General features: G+C 56.7%; 1 non-coding gene across 1 annotated transcript in view; it reads right to left on the bottom strand.

Annotated features, from left to right (window-relative positions):
* Positions 1–18,330: 18,330 nt before the first annotated feature.
* The window catches only part of LOC114290989 (25S ribosomal RNA), a 3,397-nt gene continuing 3,292 nt past the window's right edge, over positions 18,331–18,435 (bottom strand). The window contains exon 1 of the ribosomal RNA XR_003639211.2: positions 18,331–18,435. This exon is cut by the window's right edge and continues 3,292 nt beyond it. This is a non-coding gene — a ribosomal RNA (25S ribosomal RNA).

Genomic DNA, 18,435 nt, shown 5'->3' with positions numbered 1-18,435 from the left:
CCTGCCTTGGCCTAGGCATGGCATGTCAAGCTCCTAGCCTTGCCTTGGCATGGCGTGTTGCTGGCTTTGGGTGGGCTGCCTTGGCGTTGGCATGGCACGTCATGCTGCTGGCCTTAGCCTTGGCATGGCATGATGCTGGCTTTGGCTCGACTGCCTTGGCCTTGGCTTGGCATGCTACTGGCCCTGGGTTGGCATGGCATGCTGCTGGCTTTGGCTAGGCTGTCTTGGCCTTTGCATGGCGTGCTGTCGGCTTTGGCTTGGCTGCCTGGGCCTAGGCGTGGCATGGCTAGCTTCTGGCCTTGGCTTGGCATGGCATGCTGCTGGCTTCTGCTGGGCTGCCTTGGCCTTGGCATGGCATGCTGCTGGCCTTGGCCTTGGCAGGGCTGCCTTGGCCTTGGCCTTGGCCTTGGCATGGCATGCTGCTGGCCTTGGCTTTGGCAGGGCTGCCTTGGCATAGCATGGCATGCTGCTGGCTTTGGCTGGGCTGCCTTGGCCTTGGCATGGCATGGCATGCTGCTAGCTTTGGCCTTGGCATGGCATGCTGCTGGCTTTGGCTCGGCTACCGTGGCCTAGGCATGTCATGGCAAGCTGCTGGCCTTAGCTTGGCATGTCATGCTGCTGGCTTTGGCTGGGCTGCCTTGGCTTAGGCATGGCATGGCAAGCTACTGGCCTTGGCTTGGCATGGCATGCTGCTGGCTTTGGTTGGGCTGCCTTGGCCTTGGCGTGGCATGGCATGCTGCTGGCCTTGACCATGGCAAGGCTTGCTGGCTTTGGCTCGGCTACCGTGGCCTAGGCATGTCATGGCAAGCTGCTGGTCTTGGGTTGGCATGGCATGCTGCTAGCTTTGGCTGGGCTGCCTTGGCCTTGGCATGGCATGCTGCTGGCTTTTGGCCAGGTTGCCTTGGCCTTGGCCTTGGCTTGGCATGCTGCTGGCTTTGGCTAGACTGCCATGGCCTAGGCATCGCATGGCAAACTGCTAGCCTTGGCTTGGCATGTCATGCTGCTGGCATTGGCTGGGCTGCCTTGGCATAGGCGTGGCATGGCAAGCTGCTGTCCTTGTCTTGCCATGGCATGCTACTGGCATTGGCTGGGTTGCCTTGGCCTTGGCCTGGCATGGTACTGTCCTTGGCCTAGGAATGGCAAGCTGCTGGCTTTGGCAAGGCTACCTTGGCCTAGGCATGGTATGGCAAGCTGCTGGCCCTGGCTTAGCATGGCATGCTGCTGGCTTCGGCTGGGTTGCCTTGGCCTTGGTATGGCACGGCATGCTGCTGGCGTTGGCCTTGGCATGGCATGATGCTGGCTTTGGCAAGGCTGCCTTGGCCTTGGCATGGCATGCTGCTGGCCTTGCCCTTGGCATGGCATGCTGCTGGCTTCGGCTAGGCTGCCTTGGCCTAGGCAAGGCATGGCAAGCTGCTGGCCTTGGCTTGACATGGCATGCTGCTGGCTTTGGCTGGGCTGCCTTGGCCTTGGCGTGGCATGGCATGCTGCTGGCCTTGACCTTGGCAAGGCATGCTGCTGGCTTTGGCTCGGCTACCGTGGCCTAGGTATGTCATGGCAAGCTGCTGGTCTTGGCTTGGCATGGCATGCTGCTGCGTTTGGCTGGGCTGCCTTGGCCTTGGCATGGCATGCTGCTGGCTTTGGCCAGGTTGCTTTGGCCTTGGCCCTGGCTTGGCATGCTGCTGGCCTTGGCCTTGGCTTGGCATGCGGCTGGCTTTGGCTAGACTGCCATGGCCTAGACATCGTATGGCAAACTGCTGGCCTTGGCTTGGCATGGCATGCTGCTGGCCTTGGCTGGGCTGCCTTGGCATAGGCGTGGCATGGCGAGCTGCTGTCCTTGTCTTGGCATAGCTGCTTCTGGCTTTGGCTGGGTTGCGTTGGCCTTGGCATGGCATGGCATGGCATGGAACTGTCCTTGGCCTAGGAATGGCATGCCGCTGGCTTTGGCAAGGCTGCCTTGGCCTGGGCATGGTATGGCAAGCTGCTGGCCCTGGCTTAGCATGGCTTGCTGCTGGCTTTGGTTGGGCTGCCTTGGCCTTGGTATGGCACGGCATGCTGCTGGCCTTGGCCTTGGCATGGCATGATGCTGGCTTTGGCTAGGCTGCCATGGCCTTGGCATGGCATGCTGCTAGCCTTGTCCTTGGCATGGCATGCTGCTGGCTTCAGCTAGGCTGCCTTGGCCTAGGCATGGCTTGGCATGGCATGCTGCTGGCTTTGGCTGGGCTGCCTTGGCCTTGGCATGGCATGCTGCTGGCCTTGGCCTTGGCATGGCATGCTGTTGGCTTTGGCTAAGCTGCCATGGCCTAGGCAAGGCATGGCAAGCTGCTGGCCTTGGCTTGGCATGGCATGCTGCTGGCTTTGGCTGGGCTGCCTTGGCCTTGGCATGGCATGCTGCTGGCTTTGGCTGGGCTGCCTTGGCCTTGGCATGGCATGCTGCTGGCTTTGGCTAGGCTGCCTTGGCCCAGGCATGGCACAGCACGCTGCTGGCCTTAGCTTGGCATGTCATACTGCTGGCTTTGGCTGGGCTGCCTTGGCCTTGGCATGGCATGATGCTGGCTTTGGCGTTGGCATGGCATGTTGCTTCCTTTGGCTAGGCTGCGTTGGCCTAGGCATGGCATGGCAAGCTGCAAGCCTTGGCTTAGCACAGCATGCTGCTGGCTTTGGCTGGGCTTCCTTGGCCTAGGCATGGCCTGGAAGCTGCTAGCGTTGGCTTGGCATGGCACTCTACTAGCTTTGGTTAGGCTGCCTTGGCCTGGGCATGGCATGGCAAGCTGCTGGCCTTGGCTTGGCATGGCATGTTACCGGCGTTGGCCGGTCTGCCTTGGCCTTGGTATGGCATGCCGCTGGCCTTGGCATGACATGCTGCTGGCCTTGGATGGGCTGCCTTGGCCTTGGCATGGCGTAGTAAGTTGCTGGCCTTGGCCTGGCATGGCATGCTGCTGGCTTTGGCTGGGCTGCCTTGCCCTTGGCATGGCATGGCATGCTGTTGGCCTCGGCCTTGGCATGGCACCTTGTTGGCTTTGGCTAGGCTGCCTTGGCCTTGGCATGGCATGTTGCTGGCTTTGGCTGGGCTTCCTTGGCCTAGGCATGGCACGGCAAGATCCTGGCCTTGGCTTGGCATGGCATGCTGCTGGCATTGGCTAGGCTGCCTTGGCCTTGGCGTGGCATGCTGCGGGCTTTGGCTAGGCTGGCTTGGCCTAGGCATGGCATGGCAAGCTGCTGGGCTTAGCTTGGCATGGCATGCTGCTGGCTCTGGCTGGGCTGCCTTGGCCTTGGCTTGGCATGGCAAGCTGCTGGCCTTGGCTTAGCATGGCATACTGTTGGCTTTGGCTGGGCTACCTTGGCCTTGGTATTGCAGGCTGTTGGCCTTGGCATGGCATGATGCTGGCTTTGGCTAGGCTGCCTTGGCCTTGGTATGGCATACTGCTAGCATTGTCCTTGGCATGGCATGTTGCTGGCTTCGGCTAGGCTGCCTTGGCCTAGGCATGGCTTGGCATGGCATGCTGCTGGCTTTGGCTGGGCTGCCTTGGCCTTGGCATGGCATGCTGCTGGCCTTGGCCTTGGCATGGCATGCTGTTGGCTTTGGCTAAGCTGTCATGGCCTAGGCAAGGCATGGCAAGCTACTGGCCTTAGCTTGCCATGGCATGCTGCTGGCTTTGGCTGGGCTGCCTTAGCCTTGGCATGGCATGCTGCTGGCTTTGGCTAGGCTGCCTTGGCCCAGGCATGGCATGGCACGCTGCTGGCCTTGGCTTGGCATGTCATATTGCTGACTTTGGCTGGGCTGCCTTGGCCTTGGCATGGCATGATGCTGGCTTTGGCCTTGGCATGGCATGCTGCTAGCTTTGGCTAGGCTGCCTTGTCCTAGGCATGGCATGGCAAGCTGCTGGCCTTGGCTTGGCATGGCAAGCTGCAGCCCTTGGTTTGGCATGGCATGCTGCTGGCTTTGGCTGGGCTGCCTTGGCCTAGGCATGGCCTGGCAAGCTGCTATCATTGGCTTGGCATGGCACTCTGCTAGCTTTGGTTAGGCTGCCTTGGCCTGGGCATGGCATGGCAAGCTGCTGGCCATGGCTTGGCATGGCATGTTGCCGGCGTTGGCCGGTCTGCCTTGGCCTTGGCATGGCATGCCGCTGGCCTTGGCCTTGGCATGGCATGCCGCTGGCCTTGGCCTTGGCATGGCATGTTGCTGGCCTTGGATAGGCTGCCTTGGCCTCGGCATGGCATAGTAAGCTGCTGGCCTTGGCCTGGCATGGCATGCTGCTGGCTTTGGCTGGGCTGCCTTGCCCTTGGCATGGCATGGCATGCTAGTGGCCTCGGCCTTGGCATGGCACCTTGTTGGCTTTGGCTAGGCTGCCTTGGCCTTGGCATGGCATGCTGCTGGCTTTGGCTAGGCTTCCTTGGCCTAGGCATGGCACGACAAGCTCCTGGCCTTAGCTTGGCATGGCATGCTGCTGGTTTTGGCTAGGCTGCCTTGGCCTTGGCGTGGCATGCTGCGGGCTTTGGCTAGGCTGGCTTGGCCTAGGCATGGCATGGCAAGCTGCTGGCCTTAGCTTGGCATGGCATGCTGCTAGCTTTGGCTAGGCTGCCTTGGCCTTGGCTTGGCAGGGCAAGCCGCTGGCCTTGGCTTGGCATGGCATACTGTTGGCTTTGGCTGGGCTACCTTGGCCTTGGCATTGCAGGCTGCTGGCCTTGGCCTTGGCATGGCATGCTGCTAGGCGTGAGACCAGCACCATTGGAAACTAGAATTTCGGGGCTTGATTTTAGGCTCAAGAATCACTCAAAACGGAGTCCGGATGCAAAAGATATGCGTATTCAAAGTTACTTAGCATAAGCTGAAACAGGGGTGGCCGCTCGTGCGCCCACTTTGGCCACTCGTGCGGCCCAATTCCGCTCGAGCGGTAGAACCCGGCCGCTCGAGTGCCCAAAAACAAAATGAAAACTTTTTTTTTCCTCTTCTCCACACGTGCGGCCTGGGCCCTGTTTGACAGTCCGAAATTCATACAAAACCCATCTTTGCAAACACATAAAAAGGTTCAAATTAGATGAATTTAACACAAGAATAAGGCTCTAAATCACACAAAAATCAATCACCAATCTACTTTAGTCCTTACTTTGAATTCATAATCACAACCAATTACAATCCAATTCTTTCCAAAGTTCCAATTATATTCTAAAACATAACACATTGTATATATATATATATATTCCATGGAGTTGGCATAAAAACCAAATATTGAAGTATAATTTCATCCAACACTTAGATTAGATTTCAAAACAACCAAAGGAGGAGTATACCATCTTTAATCAAACATGAATCATACATAATACACAATTACAAACCCTAAGTTGTCAAAACAAGAAATAAACCCTTTCTTAAGCCCATGTGAAGGTTAAATAGGTTGGATTGAGCTTACCTTGAACTAAATTCCACAACTTTCCTCAATTTTGTCAAGCTTCTTGTTGAATTTATTCTCCCCTAGTTCTTCTTCTCCACACCCTCTATTTTCTCTCCCAGGAAATGTCTCCATGTTTTTGTTCAAGCTTAAGAGGGCTTAAATTGATATAGTCATATATAAAAGCATATAGGACAAAATTCATTCGTTTAATCATTCTGAAATTGAAATTTCATAAATATGCTTAATATTACTTAAAAATTATGCTGATCACAGATATATAATCAATTTCAAAAAATTAAATTCCTAAGGCTTCCAATTTCTGATTCCAACTTCTTAATTGTGACAAATATTTCCTTAGTGAACAGATATGAATCACTTTTCATAAGTTTTATTTAATTAAAACTCATTTCACATGAAATTGCACAGAAAGCAAGTAAATGCACAGAATAAAGGACCGAAAAATATACCAGAAACAGATGTGAGGGTCGGGTTATTACACTCTCCCCCCCTTAAATAAGTTTGGTCCCTCAAACTTGTTTTACCATGTAACAGATTAGAAACCTTAGTCTCACACCCTTGCCTAATTCAGTTATAGATGAGCACGTACTTTCTTAGTTCGAACAATTCACAGGTTAATATGATATTCTTCACAATTCTACGGAGCTAGCAACATATAGGTATACTTTACATTTTTATTTCCTAGAATTACATGTGCTTAAGATACGGCTATAAGAGTCTATTGCAGAACATACCAGGTATATCATCCCCCCCCCCCCTGAAGATAGGGTTTATAATCATAATCTTTTCCCGTCAATGAGGTATACTTCATTCCAACAGTCACAATATAAGTTGTTTAAGTACGTAACCACTAACTTCAGCATTAGTTTTTAGTATTAACGTTAATTCTTCACAACATTACTTCGACATACATTAACGCAAGGAGATCTACATTCCAAATTAAATAGTTATGGTATTATAACATACAGTTGTAAAGTCATGCAGACATACCATTGTAGGCACTTGGTCTTGTCGTCGTAAGTTCAAATCTGACCAGTAAATACAACTATAACAACCATTATTTGAGCAAAGGGTGCCAGTTAAAAACAAGGTCAAAAATCAAATTCGAAATCATGCTTGACTATCAGTCATAGCTGTAAGGTGTAACATCTTCCCTTAATAAGCATTTCTTCTTCTTACAGCACAAATTAATTTGCCCTCTTTTTAATCACTTCGGTATTCCACCATTCGGAAGATTCTTTCTTTTTCTACTGGAAGACATGAAATCAACCACACGGTTTCGTATTCACCATACATAGATCCTACTAGGTTCATTCATAGGATCATAGGTTTCCTTAAATATACAGTGATCACCTCCATCCATATTCCATAATGTCTAGAAATTTAACAGTTTAGTAACAAGATAATTTGACCACCTAATAGCTAAATTAAAATTCTTAGCCAAATCAGTTCAATATGATAGTAAATCAATTCGGAATCCCGTCGCGCATATTGTATAATCTGCATAAACATGTAAGAGGAGGTAGGCACTTGTTAACCCGTCATCAATATGGAATATCCCCATATTTTTTTATAAACATTCAGAATGTCAGACAGAACAGTTCACATTATACCCGTGAAATACCGAATAGGGATTAATTTAACAATTTGCAATATCTAGCATTTACATATCTACACAAAAAGATATCACAAAAATGATTCCTCCATCTTAGGTCATTAACATGCAAAAATAGGATTTTGGTTCTTGCGATAACTTATTTGTTTACCCATCACTTAGTTTGACCTCAAAGTAATCAACAACTGCCTTTCTTTTTATGGGTGTCATATAGGTAGATACATAATATAGGCGTGGTTCTTCATTCCATTCAACCATCCGTACAAGAAATCCTGATTGCAATTACAGAAGACACATAACAAACAAATTACAGAGTATAGATGACAGATTTCAGATTTCAAATTCCGGATTCCATATCACAGTTTACAGATTACAGATGTCAGATTTTAGACTATAGATTCCCACAAACAAATCCCGATTATACATATACATAACTCGATCAACATCATCAACAATTCCTTCGGCTCCCCATCAGGAATCGTCAAGAAATTTCTTAGTTCATAGAACCACATTAATTATATACTGTTTCAAGGTCAATAACCAATTTCCCAACAGAGCTTCTATATTGAATCGTTAGTAGGAACAAAATCACAATCATTTGACTCCTTTACAATTTTAGGAAAATCACCATATGCATGACTTCTTCTTACAGCCGGTCAAACTTAACATAATTTCAATTATCACTCAAAACACATCTTATCAAAATAGTCAAACACAGTGACTTCTCAAAAAACAGTGGTCTAAACATTGTTATGGCAAGGAGGACATAACTATATCATAAAAGTTAGAGTCACATACATCATTTTCTTTGGTCTTAGAAATATTCTGTGCTTAGAGTTTAATCAATTCATCTAAATAGATGCTAAAGACTCAATCATATTATCATTATTTCTCACAGACAACTGTCAACCAGCAACACACATTTTATCTAATCATTTGCCTGTAAATTATCTTACTAGTTCATTCAAATCCTTACCACGCTTACGCTGTGCACTTCTGTTGTTTTAATCCCATTCTACATAGCAATTCGTCACAATAGACACAAAGAATATACACTAGTCATGGATTATAGTCGTTAGCATTATCAGAGTACACTTAACGTTGCCATCGATTTTTCATATACTTTCAGGATGTCATGCACCATGCCTGAATCTTTTCTAGACACCCTAAAGCACAATCGATCCATGTGTGAGATAGCAACTCGTGCTCCGATACCACCTGTCACGCCCCAAACGAGCCCCTAAAAGTTTGGGCATGACCTAATCGGAAACAGACATTAAATCTGATGTACGTACATACGGGGCCAGAACGGAAGCACCTGGTAACCAAAAATTCTATTCCATTGAGCTATTAATATTAAGCCAGGATCACAACATCATATCAAATAAATAATATACAGGAAACATACACACATATACATCGACTCAGCCCATAATTGGGCGTATGAAAAAACATATTACAGCTGGCCTTCGCTTGGCCATGGCATGCTGCTAGCTTTGGGTAGGCAGCCTTGGCCTACGCATGGCACGACAAGCTGCTGGCCTTGGCATGGCATGGCATGCTGCTGGCTTTGGCTACGATGCCTTGGCCTAGGCATGGCACGGCAAGCTGCTGGGCTTGGCTTGGCACGGCATGCTGCTGGCTTTGGTTGGGCTGCCTTGGCTTTGGAATGGCAAGTTGCTGGCCTTGGCCTTGGCATCGCATGCCGCTGGCATTGGCAACGCTGCCTGGGCCTAGGCATGGCATCGCAAGCTGCTGGCCTTGGCTTGGCATGGTATGCTGCTGGCTTTAGCTGGGCTGCCTTGGCCTTGGCATGGCATGGCATACTGCTGGCCTCGGCCATGGCATGGCGTGATGCTGGCTTTGGCTCGGCTGCCATGGCCTTGGCATGGCATGCTGCTGGCCTTGGCCTTGGCATGGCATGGCATGCTACAGGCTTTTGCTAGGCTGCCTTCGCCTAGGCATGGCGTGGCAAGCTGCTGGCCTTGGCTTGGCATGGCATGCTGCTGGCTTTGGCTTGGCTGCCTTGGCCTTGGCAAGGCATGCTGCTGGCCTTGGCCTTGGCATCGCGTGTTGCTGGCTTTTTCTAGGCTTCCTTGGCCTAGGCATGGCATGGCAAGCTTCTGGCCTTGGCTTGGCATGGCATGCTGCTGGCTTTGGCTGGACTGCCTTGGTCACAGCATGGCATGTTGCTGGCCTTCGCCTTAGCATGGCATCCTTCTGGCTTTGGCCAGGTTGCCTTGGCCTAGGCATGGCTTGGCAAGCTACTGGACTTGGCTTGGCATGGCACGGTGCTGGCTTTGGCTGGGCTGCCTGGGCCATGGCATGGCATGCTGCTGGCCTTGGCCATGGCGTCGCATGCTGCTGGCTTTGGCTAGTCTGCCTTGGCCTCGGCAAGGCATGGCAACCTGCAGGCCTTGACTTGGCTTGGCATGGCATGCTGCTAGCTTTGGCTGGCCTGCCTTGGCCTAGGCATGGCATTGCAAGCTGCTGGCCTTGGCTTGGCATGGCAAGCTGCTGGCTTTGGCTGGGCTGCCTTGGCCTTGACGTGGCATGGTATGCTGCTGGCCTTGGCCTGGGCATGGCATGCTGCTGGCTTTGGCTAGGCTACCGTGGCCTAGGCATGTCATGGCAAGTTGCTAGCCTTGGCTTGGCATGGCATGCTGCTGGCTTTGGCTAGGCTGCCTTGGACTTGGCATGGCATGCTGCTGGCTTTGGCGGCGCTGCCTTGGCCTTGCCATGGCATGCTACTGCCTTTGGCAGGGCTGCCTTGGCCTTGGCATGGCATGCTGCTAGCATGGGCCTTGGCTTGGCCTGCTACTGGCTTTGGCTAGGCTACCATGGCCTAGGCATCGCATGGCAAGTTGCTGGCCTTGGCTTGGCATGGCATGCTACTGGCTTTGGCTGGGCCGCCTTGGCCTTGGCTTGGCGTGGCAAGCTGCTGGCCTTGTCTGCGCATGGCATGCTACTGGCTTTGGCTGGGCTGCCCTAGCCTCGACATGGTATGCTACTGGCCTTGGCCTTAGCATGGCATGCGGCTGGCTTTGGCTAGGCTGCCTTGGCCTAGGCATGACATGGCAAGTTACTGGCCCTGGCTTGGCATGGTATGCAGCTGGCTTTGGCTGGGCTGCCTTGGCCTTGGCATTGCATGGCATGCTGCTGGCCTTGGCCTTAGCATGGCATGATGTTGGCTTTGGCTAGGCTGCCTTGGCCTTGGCATGGCATCCTGCTGGTCATGGCCTCAACATGGCATGCTGCTGGCTTTGGCTCGGCTGCCTTGGCCTTGGCATGGCATGGCAAGCTGCTGGCCTTGGCTTGGCATGGCATGCTGCTGGCTTTTTCTAGGCTGCCTTGTCCTTGGCATGGCATGCTGCGGGCCTTGGCCTTGGCATGGCGTGTTGCTGGCTTTGGCTTGGCTGCCTTGGCCTAGGTATGGCATGGCAAGCCGCTTGCCTTGGCTTGGTGTGGCATGCTGCTGGCTTTGGCTGGGCTGCCTTGGCCCTGGTTGAGCTACCTTGGCCTAGGCATGGCAGGGCGTGCTGCTGGGCTTGGCCTTGGCATGGCATGATGCTGGCTTTGCGTCGGCTGCCTTGGCCTTGGCATGGAGTGCTGCTGGCCTTGGCCTTGGCATGGCATGCCGTTGGCTTTGGCTTGGCTGCCTTCGCCTAGGCATGGCGTGGCAAGCTGCAGGCCTTGGCTTGGCATGGCATGCTGCAGGCCTTGGCTAGGTTGCCTTGACCTTGGGACGACATGCGGCGGGCCTTGGCCTTGGCATGGCGTGTTGCTGGCTTTGGCTAGGTTGCCTTGGCCTAGGCATGGCACGGCAAGCTTCTGGCCTTGGCTTGGCATGGCATGCTGCTGGCTTTGGCTAGGCCGCCTTCGCCATGGCATGGCATGCTGCTGGCCTTGGCCTTGGCCTGGCATTCTTCTGGCTTTGGCCAGGCTGCCTTGGCCTCGTCATGGCATGGCAAGCTGCTGGACTTGGCTTGGCAAGGCACGGTGCTAGCTTTGGTTGGGCTGCGTTGGCCTTGGCATGGCATGCTGCTCGCTTTGGCTGGGCTACCTCGGCCTTGGCATGGCTTGCTGCTCGCCTTGGCCTTGGCATGGCATGCTGCTGGCTTTCGCTAGGTTGCCTTGGCCTAGGCATGGCATGGAAAGCTGCTAGCCCTGGCTTGTCATGGCATGCTGCTTGCTTTGGCTGGGCAGCCTTGGTCTTGGCATGGCATGCTGCTGGCCTTGGCCTGGGCATGGCATGCTGTTGGCTTTTGCTAGGCTGCCTTGGCCCAGGCATGGCATGGCACGGCAAGCTGCTGGCCTTGACTTGGCATGGCATGCTGCTGGCTTTGGCTGGGCTGCCTTGGCCTTGGCACGGCATGCTGCTGGCCTTGGCCTTAGCATGGCTGCTGGCCTTGGCCTTAGCATGGCATGATGCTGGCTTTGCCTAGGTTGCCTTGGCCTTGGCATGGCAAGCTGCTGTCCTTGGCCTTGGCATGGCATGCTGGCTTTGGCTAGGCTGGCTTGGCCTAGGCATGGCATGGCATGCTGTTGACTTTAGCTAGGCTGCCTTGGCGTTGTCATGGCAGGCTGTTGGCCTTGGCCTTGGCATGGCATGCTGCTGGCTTTGGCTAGGCTGCCTTGGCGTAGGCATGGCATGGCATGTTGCTGGCCTTGGCTTGGCATGCCGTGCTGCTGGCTTGGCTGGGCTGCCTTAGCCTTGTCCTTGGCATGGCATGCCATGCTGCTGGCCTTGGCCTTGGCACGGCATGCTGTTGGCTTTGGCTAAGCTGCCTTGGCCTAGGCATGGCATGGTAAGTTGGTGGCCTTGGCTTGTCCTGGCATGCTGCTGCATTTGGCTGGGCTGCCTTGGCGTTGGCATTGCAGGCTGCTGGCCCTGGCCTTGGCATGGCATGCTGCTGGCTTTGGCTAGGCTGCCTTGGCGTTGGCATGGCAGGCTGCTGGCCCTGGCCTTGGCATGGCATGCTGCTGGCTTTGGCTAGGCTGCCTTGGCCTTGGCTGGCCTTGGCTTGGCATGCCATGCTGCTAGCTTTGGCTGGGCTGCCTTGGCTTGGGCCTTGGCATGGCATGGCATGCCGTTGTCCTTGGCCTTGGCATGGCATGCTGTTGGCTTTGGCTAAGCTGCCTTGGCCTGGGCATGGCGTGGTAAGCTGCTGGCCTTGGCTTGTCATGGCATGCTGCTGGTTTGGGCTGGGCTGCCTTGGCCTGGCATGCTGCTGGCTTTGGCTAGGCTGCCCTGGCCTAGGCTTGGCATGGCTTGCTTCTAGCTTTGGCTGGGCTGCCTTGGCCTTGGGCGTGGCATGGCATGTTGCTGGCCCGGGCCTAAGCATGGCATGCTGCTGGCTTTGGCTACACTGCCTTGGCCATGGCATGGCATGCTACTGGCCTTAGCCTTGGCAAGGCATGCTGCTGTCTTTGGCTTGGCTGCCTTGGCCTAGGCATGGCATGGAAAGCTGCTGGCCTTGGCTTCGCATGGCATGCTACTGGATTTGGCCAAGCTGCCTTGGCCTTGACATGGCATGCTGCTGGCCTTGGGCTTGGCATGGCATGCTGCTAGCTTTGGCAAGGCTGCCTTGGCTAGGCATGGCATGGCAAGCTGCTGGTCTTGGCTTCGCATCGCATGCTACTAGCTTTGGCGGGGCTGCCTTGGCATAGGCATGGCATGGCAAGCTGCCGGCCTTGGCTTCGCATGGCATGCTGCTGGCTTTGGCATGGCAAGCCGCTGGCCTTGGCTTGGCATGGCATGCTGTTGGCTTTGGCTGGGCTGCCTTGGCCATGGCCTTGGCATGGCATGGCATGCTGCTGGCCTTGGCCCTGGCATGGCATGCTGCTGGCTTTGGCTAAGCTGCCTTGGCCTAGGCATGGCATGGTAAGCTGCTGGCCTTGGCTTGTCATGGCATCCTGCTAGCTTTGGCTGGGCTGCCTTGGCCTTGGCATGGCATGCTGCTGGCTTTGGCTAGGCAGCCTTGGCCTTGGCATGGCATGGCATGGCAAGCTGTTGGCCTTGGCTTGGCATGGCATGATGCTGGCTTTGGCTGGGCTTCCTTTGCCTTGGCCTTGGCCTTGGCATGGCATGCTGCTGGCCCGGGCCTAGGCATGGCATGCTGCTGGCGTTAGCTAGGCTTAGCCTTGGCCTTGGCCTGGCATGCTGCTGGCCTTGGCCTTGGCATGGCATGTTGCTGGCTTTGGCTTGGCAGCCTTGGCCTAGGCATGGCATGGCAAGCTGCTGGCCTAGGCATGGCATGGCAAGTTGCTGGCCTTGGCTTGGCATAGCATGCTGCTGGCTTTGGCTGGGCTGCCTTGGCCTAGGCATGGCATGGCAAGCTGCTGGCCTTGGCTTTGCATGGCATGCTGCTGGCTTTGGCTGGGCTGCCTTGGCCTAGGCATGGCATGGCAAGCTGCTGGCCTTGGCTTTGCATGGCATGCTGCTGCCTTTGGCATGGCAAGCTGCTGGCCTTGGCTTGGCATGGCATGTTGCTACCTCTGGCTGGGCTGCCTTGGCCTAGGCATGGCATGGTAAGCTGTTGGCCTTGGCTTGGCAGGGCGTCATGCTGGCTTTGGCTGGGCTGCGTTGGCCTTGGAATGGCATGCTGCTGGCTTTGGCTAGGCTGCCTTGGCCTTGGCATGGCATGGCAAGCTACTGCCTGCGGGGCAACGCTGTGGCGTGGCATGGCATGCCGGCCAAGGCGGTGCCACGGTATGCTGGCCGAGGAAGTGCCAGGGCCAAGGCCGTGGCATGACATGCAGGGCAACACCGTGGCTTGCCATGCTGCTGTGGCATGGCGTGCTGGACAAGGCGGTGCCTTGGCATGGCTTGCTGACCATGACGATGCCATGGCATGCTGGGCAACGCCGTTGCATGGCATGCGGGCCGAGACCGTGGCCGGGCATACTGGGCAACGCCGTGGCTTTGCCATGTCAGCCGCGGCCGTGGCATGATGGGCAACGCAGTGGCATGGCATGCTGGCCGTAGCGGTGGCATGACATGCTGGGCAAGGCAGTGCCCATGGCATGTTGGCCAAGGTTAAGGCACGGCTCGCCGGGCAACGCTGTGGCATGGCATGCTGGCCAAGGCGGCCGCAAGGCATGCGGGCCGAGGCCGTGGCATGGCGTGCCCGCCTTGGTATGCTAGGCAACGCCGTGGCTTGGCATGCCAGCCACGGCCATGGCATGGCATTCCGGCCTCGCCATGCTGGGCAACGCTGTGGATGGCATGCTGGCCAAGGCGAAGGCGTGGCAGGCTGGCCAAGGCAGTGGCATGGCATGCTGGCCGTGGCGGTGGCATGACATACTGGCCAAGGCAGTGGCATGGCATGTTGGCCAAGGCTAGGGCAGGGCACGCCGGGCAACGCTGTGGAATTGCATGCTGGGCAACGCCGTGGCAAGGCATGCGAGCTGAGGCCGTGGCATGACATGCCCGCCTTGGCATGTTGGGCAACGCCCTGGCTTGCCATGCCAGCCACGGCCGTGACATGGCATGCAGGGCAACGTTGTGGCATGGCAGGCTGCCCAAGGCAGTGGCATGGCATGTTGGCCAAGGCTAAGGCAAGGCACACTAGGCAACGCTGTGGCATGGCATGCTGGGCAAGGCTATGGAATGGCACACTGGGCAACGCCGTGGTAAGGCATGCTGGCCGAGGCCGGGGCATGGCAAACAGGCCTAGCCCATTGCTTGGCATGCGGGCCTTGGCATGCTGGGCAATGCTGGGGCATGCCATGTGGGCCAAGGCCGTGGTATGGCATGTTGGCCAAGGCTAAGGCATGGCACGCTGGGCAACGCAGTGCCATGGCGTGCTGGGCAAACGCCGTGGCAAGGCATGCGGGCCGAGGCCGTGGCATGAAATGCTGGCCGAGGCCGTGCCATGGCATTCTGGACTTGGCATGCTTGGCAGCGCTATGGCATGGCATGCGGGCCGATGCCGTGGCATGGCATTCCGACCTTGGCATTCCAGGTAACGCTGTTGCATGCCATGCGGGCCGAGGCCGTGGCATGGCATGTTGGCCAAGGCTAAGGCAAGGTACGGTGGGCAACGCCATGGCACGACATGCGGGCCGAGGCTGTGGCACGGCATTCTGGCCTTGCCATACTGGGGAACGCTGTAGCATGCCATGTGGGCCGAGTCCGTGGCACGGCATGTTGGTTAAGGCTGAGGCATGGGACGCTGACCAACGTTGTGGCATGGCATGCTAGGCAACACTGTGGCAAGGCATGCGGGCCGGGGCTGAGGCATGCGGGGCGAGGCCGTGGCATGGCACGTTGGGCAACGCTGTGGCACGGTATGCGGGGCAATGCCGTGGCAAGGCATGCGGGACGAGGCTGTGGCATGGCATGCTGGTCGAGGCCGTGGCATGGCATGCGGGGCGAGGCCGTGGCAAGGCATTCCGGCCTTGGCATGTTGGGCAACGTTGCGGCATGCCATGTGGGCCGAGGTCGTGGCATTGCATGTTGGCCAAGGCTAAGGCATGGCAAGTTGGGCAACGTTGTAACATGGCATGGTGGGCAACCCTGTGGCAAGGCATGCGAGCCGAGGCCGTGCCATGGCGTGCTGGCCGAGGCCATGGCTAAGGCATGGCATACTGGGCAACCCTGTGGCAAGGCATGCGGGCCGAGGCCGTGGCGTGGCATGTTGGCCGAGGCCGTGGCATGGCATGCAGGCTGAGGCCATGGCATGGCATTCTGGCTTTGGCATGCTGGGCAACGTTGTGGCATGGCATGCAGGCCGACGCTGTGGCATGGCCTGTTGGCCAAGGCTAAGGCATGGGACGCTGGGCAACGCCGTGGCAGGGCATGCGGGCCGAGGCCGTGTCATGGCAAGCGGGCCATGGCTGTGGCATGGCATTCTGGCCTTGGCATGCTGAGCAACGCCGTGGCAAGGCATGCTGGGCAACGCTGTGGCATGTCATACGGGCCGAGGCCGTGGCATGGCATTCTGGCCTTGGCATGCTGGGCAACGCCGTGGCATGGCATGCTGGCCAAGGCCGTGGCATGGCATTCCAGCCTTGGCATGCTGGGCAACGCCGTGGCAGGGCATACTGGGCAACGCTATCATATGCCATGCGGGCCGAGGCCGTGGCACGGCATGTTGGCCAAGGCTAAGTCATGGCACGCTAGGAAACGCTGTCGCATGGCATGCTGGGCTACGCCGTCGCAAGGCATGCGGGCCGAGGCCATGGTATGGCATTCCGCCCTTGGCATGCTGGGCAATGCTGTGGCATGCCGTGGGGCCGAGGCCGTGGCATGGCATGGCACACAACGGCATGCTTGGCATGGCCGTTGCGTGGCATGCTGGCCAAGGCTAAGGCGTTGGCATGGCATGTTGGCCAAGGCTAAGGCACGGCTGGTTGGCCAAGGCAGTGGCTTGCTGGCCGTGGCATGACATGCTGGCCAAGGCTAAGGCGTGGCACGCTGGGCAACGTCGTGGCAAGGCATGCGGGCTGAGGCCGTGGCAAGGCATGCCCGCTTTGGCGTGCTGGGCAACGCCGTGGCTTGGCCTGCCGGCCGCGGCCGTGCCATGGCATGCCGGCCTTGGCTATGCTAGGCAACGCTGTGGCATAGCATGCTGGCCAGGGCAGTAGCACGACATGCTTGCCAAGGCGGTGCCATGGCATGCTCGGCATGGCCGTGGCGTGGCATGCTGCCCAAGGCTAAGGCATTGGCATGGCATGTTGGCCAAGGCGTTGGCATGGCAGGCTGGCCAGGGTGGTGGCATGGCTTGCTGGCCAACGCCGTGGCAAGACACGTTGGGCCATGGCGGCCGCAAGGCATGCGGGTCAAGGCCGTGGCATGACTTGCTAGCTGAGGCCATGGCATGGCATGCTGGCCGAGGCCGTGTCATGGCATGCTCGCCTTGGCGTGCCGGGCAACGCCGTGGCTTGGCATGCCAGCTGCGGCCGTGGGACGACGTGCCAGCCTTGGCTATGCTGGGCTATGTAGTTGCATGGCGTGTTGGCTAGGGCAGTGGCATGGCATGCTTGCCAAGGCGGTGCCATGGGATGCTCGGCATGGCCGTGGCGTGGTATGCTAGCCAAGGCTAAGGCGTTGGCATGGCATGTTGGCCAAGGCTAAGGCATGGCTGGCTGGCCAGCACGGTACCATGGTATGCTGGCCGTGGCGGTGGCATGCCACGCTGCGTAACGCTTTGGCAAGGCACACTAGGCCAAATCGGCCGGAAGGCATCCGGGTCAAGGCCGTGGCATGGCATGCTGGCCGAGGCCATGGCATGGCATGCCCGCCTTGGCATGCTGGGCAACGCCATGGCTTGGCATGCCAGCCTCGGCATGTTGGGCAACGTTGTGGCATGGCATGCTGGCCAGGGCATTGGCATGGCATGCTTGCCAAGGCGGTGCCATGGCATGCTTGGCATGGCCGTGGTGTGGCGTGCTAGCCAAGGCTAAGGCGTTGGCATGGCATGTTGGCCAAGGCAGTGGCATGGCATCTGGCCAAGGCTAAGGCATGGCACGCTGCGCAATGCTGTGGCATGGCATGCTGGGCAACCACGTGGCAAGGCATGCTGGCCAAGGCTAAGGCAGCGGCATGGCATGCTGGCCAAGGCTAAGGCAGTGGCACGGCACATTGGGCAACGCCGTGGCGTGGCACGTTGCACAACGCCGTGGCGTGGCACGTTGCACAACGCCGTAGCAAAGCATGCTGGCCGAGGCCAAGGCCGTGGCATGGCGTGCCCGCCTTGGCATGCTTGGCAACGCTATGGCATGGCATGCTGGCCAGGGCAGTGGCATGGCATGCTTGCCAAGGCGGTGCCAAGACATGCATGGCATGGTCGTGGTGTGGTATGTTGGCCTGGGCAGTCGCATGGCACGCTTGCCAAGTTGATGCCGTGGCATGCTGGGCAAGGCTAAGGCGTGGCATTCTAGCCAAGGCCGTTGCATGTCGATGTGGCCAAGGCTGTGGCGTGGCATGATGGGCAACGCAGTGGCATGACATGTTGGCCAAGTCCCTGGCCTGGCCTGCTAGCGAATGCTAAGGCATGGCTTGCTGGCTAAGGCGGTGGCATGACATGCTGGCCAAGGCAAGGCCATGCCGTGGCATGCTGGCCAATGCTTCAGCATGGAATGCTGGCCAAGCCAGTGGCATGGCATGCTGGCGAATGCTAAGGCATGGCATGACATGCTGGCCAAGGCTGCAGTCGTCGTACAACTCGTCCTATTGTGTCGGGAATCCCCTTGCGCCTTAGGAATTTCGTTTCGCCACGCGCGTAAATCATTTTCGTGTCTCGAGGCATGCACTGCGTGCTCTCGGGCCTTCGCTAGGGGACAGGGACAGAGGGGAGAGGGACGAATCGGAGCGACGCAGGGCTGAATCTCAGTGGATCATGGCAGCAAGGCCACTCTGCCACTTATAATACCCCGTCGCGTATTTAAGACATCTGTAAAGGATTC

This window comes from Camellia sinensis, chromosome 12 (assembly GCF_055761805.1).
Source record: "Camellia sinensis isolate YWXY chromosome 12, ASM5576180v1, whole genome shotgun sequence".
Lineage (NCBI taxonomy): Eukaryota > Viridiplantae > Streptophyta > Magnoliopsida > Ericales > Theaceae > Camellia > Camellia sinensis.
This window is presented reverse-complemented; position numbering and strand designations above follow the sequence as displayed.